The following is a 7859-nucleotide window of genomic DNA, read 5'->3' as shown; positions in this document are numbered from 1 at the left end:
TGCACAGTCACTTTCCACACAGGCACACTTCATGTTTGGTTGAAATAATCCGTAAGCATGTACATTTATAATTTCCTTCAGTTTAATTTAAATGTGCAATTAAAATAAAAAAATAAATAAATGTATATTTTAAAGTTTAGAATTAGACAGCCTTGCGTTGTGTAGACAATTGCATAGTGAAAATTACCCCAACGCACCACCTAGTGTCCAACCTACTCTAATACTATTATAACCTGTTTAAATATGAACAAGGGATTTACAACATTAAAGAAATCATTTATTTATAAAAATCTAAAAGATTGGACACAACTATGGGACACGGTCGTGCAGCAGCGAGCAACAGTGAAAGGAACCTCAAGGTTGTAAATGTGTGAAATTGTATAGGGCCCCATTCCTGTATTTTGCCTGGGGCCCCCAAATCACTAAATCAGCCCCTGCCTCACCCTCAGGTCATCAGAGATCAGGATGAGTTTGTTTCTTCATCAGGTTTGTAGAAATGTAGCATTGCATCAGTGTCTCAGCAATGGATGCTCTGCAGTGAATGGGTGCCGTCAGAATGAGAGTCCAAACAGCTGATAAAAACATCACAATAATCCACAAGTAATCCACAGCACTCCAGTCCATCAGTTAACATCTGGAGAAGACAAAAGCTGAAACACATCCAGCATTAAGACGTTTTTAACTGTGAATGATTTTATTATGCAACAAGAAAGTGTGGATTGATATGAAAGACAAGAAACTACACTCAAAAAAAGAAAATAACATTCACTCAGAAATTGCTGGTGAAGTTCACAAATAATTACAAAGAAACAGCAAGTAACACATTTTGAAGTCGAAAGACTGAAATAGTATTTTCTTGTCAAATGTTCTCCAGTAATCTTTGCTTTATTTTACAACTTCATTTTACAGTGAAAAATCATTTTACAGTGTTGTTTTAGACTGCCTTTTACAGATATTATGCAAAAATATATCTATAAGTTAACGGAGCTATGAAAAGGGCATTTTCTCTTTTTAATTGTCTGTGATAAGCATTTTTGCTTCGAGTTTGCCGGCTCTGCATTTTTTTAAAATCACACTACTGGGTCATTTCACAATTTGTTTAAAGGAAAACGGCAGATAAAATGCTTGGCAATGCATACTTCCTTTCAACTTGTATGAGAATAATTTCCCATTAATTTTGGACACTTTGTGAGCACATTTAACTAAAAATCATAGAAACTCCAGTTCCGTCCTATGAGGTGCTCTGTACAACTAGTCAGTGTTAGCAACAGTAACCAAGGGAGGCGGAGCGTAGCAAAGGGTCAACTGTATATATACTGTAACATATCAACTGTATATATACACTGTAATGTACGTAACAGAAATGTACCTACGCAAATGAGGCAAAGTCTGATATTTTATCCTTTAGGTGTCGAGCGTAAACAACCCATGAACCCTTTTCATTGCATTGCACAACTTGAGTATTTAAATGAAACAGTAAATCACTTTGGGTTACTATCCCTCTCTGTAACCATAAGCACAGCTACTAAAGCAAATTTAGATCCCGAAAACATAGCATTGCGTGTTAAATTGGGCGATCTCTGTATTTTACAGTACTCTACTGTACATGCATGTTTTATCATCAAAAGGTCCCCTTTGAGATTCAATCTCTACTATTAAGACCCAAGTGACTCTTTTAATCTTTAGCCTGAAATGTTATTTAGGTCACTCTGTGATGGTCCAAATATGGTTTTTGTTTTTAGTTGGCAAAGGCTGTGAGTACCGCCCTCAAAACATATAATTTTATATCACTATTTTGTAGCACTTGCTGATGTAGCATTCTATGTTCGTTTGCCTCTCGTGAAATATTTCAAGTTTAGGTTGATGTCATCTTTACATGCAGCCAATGCGACTGGCCATAAAATCGGGCCGAACATCCCCATTGAAAAATAATGAGGATAGTTGTTCTCCCAGTAGCTAAACAACAATGAAATTACATATCAATACTAAAGCAATAATGTCATCAATATAATCATGGTAGCCAATGCAGCCATAACAATATAGATATTATTTCTCTATGTGGCATTATAAATAAAGACATTTGTGTTGATTGGACAGAGTCAAAGGAAGCAGCATGGATCAATCACCCACATCTGTGTCCCGATCTCCAATTAGCCACAGGACGTGGAAACACAGAGCCAGGAAGCCCGTCCCCAGCAGGTCTCCCAGGGCAGTCAAGTAGGGAATGGAGAAGTTGTCAGGATCCATCCCTCGATGCCACATCCAGTTAACCATCCAGTCTGCAAGGTACAGCAGGATCACAACCTAGACGGAAAGAGAATGTGTCAACATGATGGAAATGATGGATGTAAATCAACAGGATGAAAAAATATAAAGTTATGATATTTTGCGCATATGTGTGCACATATGTGAGTATTATATATATATATATATATATATATATATATATATGTGAGTGTGTGTGTGCGTGCATGTATAAAAATGTGTGTGTGTACTTGCCTTGGCAACTAACTGAAATAAACTGAAGTATAAATGTATATTTTAAAGTTTAGAATTAGACAGCCTTGCGTTGTGTAGACAATTGCATAGTGAAAATTACCCCAACGCACCACCTAGTACTCTAATAACTCTAATACTATTATGACCTGTTTAAATGTGAACAAGGGATTTACAACATTAAAGAAATATAACATGTATAACATGTACATGAAAAATCTAAAAGATTAGACACAACTATGGGACACGGTCGTGCAGCAGCGAGCAACAGTGAAAGGAACCTCAAGGTTGTAAATGTGTGAAATTGTATAGGGCCCCATTCCTGTATTTTGCCTGGGGCCCCCAAATCACTAAATCCACCCCTGCGTGCCACCAGACACGGCTGTCCCAACTCTGTACACTGTAGGCGCTTCCCCTCCCACACGAGTAAGTATTGTTTTCTTCAGAAGCTTCTGGGGCATTACATTATAACCTTTCATCAAAATGTAACCACTAAACTCTCGGCCTCTTTATTATGCAACAAGAAAGTGTGGATTGATATGAAAGACAAGAAACTACACTCAAAAAAAGAAAATAACATTCACTCAGAAATTGCTGGTGAAGTTCACAAATAATTACAAAGAAACAGCAAGTAACACATTGAATTAAACATGACATTTTGAAGTAGAAAAACAGAAATATAATTTTTTTCTTGTAAAACATTCTAGTAATCTTTGTTTCATTTACAACTTAAAAAAAAATGTTTTTACAATGTAGCACAGCTATGAAGGACATCACTCAGACACTGCAATATATATATATATATCTTAAACCAATATAGTTTTACTTGAGAAGCGAGACCAAAGACTAATTTTCAGCCAAGGCTGAACAATAAAGTATAACAACAACAAATGACTTAAGATATTTAGTCTTGTTTTCAAAAAGATATGTAAAAAATGAAGTGAGTTTATGCTTAAAAAAATAACAAATATTTGCGAATGCGGTAAGAAATATAATCTTGTTTTCCCTTTGAATGAAGTTCATTTTTCTGACTCCATTGACAGATATTTGTTCTTATTTTAATCATAAATTCACATAAATTTGATCAATTTTTTAGAAAATGAGACTTAATAATATAATTTTCTTGATTTAAGGATCACTGTAAAAAATGACCGTGAATTTAACAGTAAAAGACTGTAAAAATGCTACAGTAAAAACCTGTTAAATGGTTAACGGTAAATTCCCCTACTATATACGGTGAAAAACTGTATTGGACATTGCATGTAATTTTACGGTAGTATACCGTTTTTGGAAGTGAAAAAGACCGCATAATTTACAGTAAATAACCGTAAATTGACATTCCCATAATTCCCTGCGTTACATTTCAAATTTTATGTTTTTTTTGTTGAACTGTTTCTTCTTAGTTTTTTCTTATCAGTTTTGTATATTAGGGTTGTGTGTTACACCTAATGTTGTTAAATGAATGTTTATTGCATTATTTCAGTTTCATGTGTGTTACCATGATGGTGTTTAGTGTTTGCACACCTTCTATACAGTATATGTTATTATTTAAAAGCTGCTTGTGATGGGCTTTGGTTCATCGTGTGACTTTCTCATCACCTCCTGCATTTGGTGGTTATCAGTGTATTACAAAGGTACAAAACAGATTTCAGTACTTCAATAGGTTGGTATATTAACATTATATCAGTTAATGGAATTATTTTATTTAACTGTAAATTGAAGTTAAAACCGTAAAACCTAAAACGTTGCTACTGTATTTTTTACGGTAAAATTCCGGCAACCACAGCTGCCGGTTTTTTTACTGTAAATTTTACGGAATTTTTTTTACAGTGATGTTTAGATATTTGTACTGGAAAACAACACAAAAATACTAAGAAAGAGCATCATTTTTTTAAGTTTAATGATTCATTTTACAGTTTAGAGTCACAAAGCACAGAATGACTCCAGTGATCAAACTGCAAATCAAGCTTCTCATTCATTTCCTCTTCTGTCTTTAAGATGCTTGAAGACCTTACTGTTGGAGGGCAATCCGATCTCGGCGCTTCCTCCAGAGCTGGGTCTGTACGCACACGTGTGTTTGCGAAGCACATGACGAACACGTGATGCTGAGCTTGTACCTCTGCCTTTCCTCAGGTCATGTGATCACGCTGAAGGCCTTGAGTCTGAGGAATTGTCCGCTCACGTTTCCTCCTCAGGACGTCTTGAGCCGCGGCCTGCCTTCCATTCTTCATTACCTGCGCTCCTCACAACTGGGTGAAGGTGAAAGAAACCTGAGAGTGAGGTGTAGAGATGAGTGTGTGTGTGTGTGTGTGTGAGTGAGTGTGGTGTGTGTGTGTGTGTGTGTGTGTGTGTGTGTGCCATCTGTGGCTTTGCATAAAAAGGATGGGCTGCCTCAAAAATAGCTCCTTGCCCTGGTTCTGCTCGACTGGTGTGAGATCTGTTCCCTGGGAGACGCTCGTGAAGCTCAGCTGGATTCTGGCGCTGCTGTGAAAACGATCAATAACCCCAGATGCAATAATCTCACACTCATTAGACTGACGAGTGATAAAGACAGCTCTCGTCTGATTACACAATGCATTATGGGGAATGATGCTGAGATCTTAATGAGGTTTAAAATGAAAATCAAATGATTAGCGGGAGTGTGGTTTGATTGGAGAGACTTTCAATATGTGGCCAAAAAAAACACAATTCTAACCTCATTATATCCTAAAAAAAAAACAGTGCTATTTTAGTATTATTATATTATTATTTATTAATTATTTGAATTAGCTTTTATTTTAATATTTTCAGGTTTCAATTTAATATTGTTGCGTACTCCTGTCATTTTTATTTGTTGTTTTTTTATATTTATATTTACCTTTAGTTTATAAATAAACTAAATTTATAATCAAACCTGTAAAGAGCACAGTCAGGCCGTTGCTAAGCGCTTCCTTCTTTCATGGACTAATTAGGAATTACAATTAATTATCTCAGGGTGCAGATTGAACCAGTGTTATTTAAGTATTACTTCAATATTATAATGGTATTTATTAATAATAAAAAAAAATGTAGCTTTCATTTTTATATTTTAATTTCAGTGAACATTTTAGTAACCTTGTTATGTACTTTTGTCAATTTTATTAGTTCTTTCTTTAAATATTTCTAGTTAGTTTTCGTTTATTTTTATTCCATTTTTAGTTTCCGTAATTTTAGTACTTCAACTTAAACCTCTATTTCAGTTATTATTAAATATTAAGTTTTTCATCCGATATTTATATTTTATTACAGATTTATTTCAATAGTTATTTTATAGTTAACTAAAACCAAAACCATACAACAATTTTTGTTGTGCTAACTTTAACTGGAATAAAATTAAGTTAAAAAAATTACTTTTTATTAATTTTTAGCTAGTGCCAAGGCAATATTTTGTCATTTTCATTTTGATTAACTTGCTTGATGTACTAAAATAACTAGAAAATGTCTGAAAATTATATAGGCATATATAGTAAAACTGTGGTTAAACAAAAAACATGGTTACTACAATTTTACTATAGTAAAACCACGGTTTTCTTAAGGGATATGTATTTGTATATACTTCATTTCTTTATTTTTTCTTTGTTTTGATTTTGTACTGCCTTAATAGTTTGATGTTTTTTTTTACTGTTTAAGTAAAAAAAGAAATCAGAAAAAAGATTCGCGAACCCGCTCCGAAGTCCCGATCTGAATCAAATGATTCGCGATCCGAAATAAGCGGAAAAAGCATGATGTTTACAAATAAAATATCCATATTTCCATTCCAAAGATAACATCCAACACAAATCTAGAACAAATATCATTGTGTGACCTCCTGCAGATGCGGTTGCATTGAAACATAGAAACTGTTTTTGTGTGAGAGTGAGCTCAGTGGTCATGTTAAATGTGTGGCAGGCCTCACCTCAGCTTAAACTCTGGTTTGTGTCTCCTTTAGAGGCTCCTGCCGTGGAGAAGCTGCGTCTGTCTGAACTGGATCAGTGTGAGGACGACGAGCTGGAGATACTGCGCTTTCAGGAGCTCCGGCGCAGGATGATCCAGATGGACCGGGCTGAATTAGGGTCAGCCGGCGACGGAGCGACCAGAACACAGCATCAGGAGCTGCAGAGCCGGATCCCATCACCAGACCTCATCTCATCAGCAGCTGCTTTATTAGATTCTGCTGCTGATTAAACATCACACGGGTCTCTGTGTCTGCAACAGTTAATGCACACTGGAGTCCAGCAGTCTCGTGAACATTCAGACTGCACACTTAAACATAAGGTGCTTTATTGGTGTCTGCTGGTTGCATGAAGAGCCGACAACATTCTTTATAGTTGAAAACGGTTCTTAAGATTGTTCAAATGTTCTTGACATTAAGAAAAAATGTTTTTTTTTTAGGAACTGTTGACTAAAGGTTCTTTGTGGAACCAAAAATTGTTCTTCTAATGGTTCTAACCTTTATTTCTAAAAGTGTAAAAGTACGTTATTTTATAAATTAGTGCAAAATTTTAATAAATAAATAAACAAATAGCAAGAGAGAGAAATTGTCAGTAAATGTCAATAAATGAGTTTCATGATCAATGAAAACATAAAACTGTGAAAGATTTCTTCATTCATTTTACATTATCATTTTTCTGTTTTCATTGTGTTTCAAACTTCTGAACCTTATTTCCAGAATTAATTTAAAATCCCAGACCAGATATTTTTAGGCCTCACAATACTGTAAGTACGCTTGAAAAAGAATGGTGTTGGGGTTACTCAGAAACTGCTAGTCAATTTCACAAATATTTACAAAGAAATGGCAATTACCGGCCTTTCTAAAATCAAGGCCTAAAAAGGTCTTAAATCAGAGCGGAATGTCTTAAATTCATGGCATTAAATGTTGCATGGAGATGCAAAATGAAGATATGAAGTCTTGTTTTCTGAAAAACGTATCAAAATAAAGTATGCTTAAAACAAGAGCAAATATCTGTCGATGGGGAGCGAAAACTTGATTTTCTGAGTCCGTTGGCAGGTATTTGCTCGTTTTAATCATGACTCACTTCATTTTGATCAGTAGGCCTATCTCACAAAACAAGACGTATTTAATGTCGCTTTGCGTCTCCAGTGAATGCATCTCAATTTAAGCATCTTTAGACATTGGAACTGGAAAACAAGACAGAAATACTGAGGAAGAACAGCATTTCTATCACTGTGTCTCGGTAGAAACGAGCTGACGAGAAGCGTAGCGTCAGAAGCCCAGAGCTGGAGCAGAACACAGGAGATCAAACTGAAGGAGAAACAGTGAGTGCTGGGAGTCTGTCTTGCATTCAGTGAGAAAAAAAACAAGTGATGGCTGTGAGTGGAGTGACTGAGAATTGTGGGTTGATTGC

The sequence above is a fragment of the Sinocyclocheilus anshuiensis genome, unplaced genomic scaffold (assembly GCF_001515605.1).
Source record: "Sinocyclocheilus anshuiensis isolate Anshui unplaced genomic scaffold, SAMN03320099.WGS_v1.1 scaffold2700, whole genome shotgun sequence".
NCBI lineage: Eukaryota > Metazoa > Chordata > Actinopteri > Cypriniformes > Cyprinidae > Sinocyclocheilus > Sinocyclocheilus anshuiensis.
Note: the sequence above shows the minus strand (reverse complement) of the source record.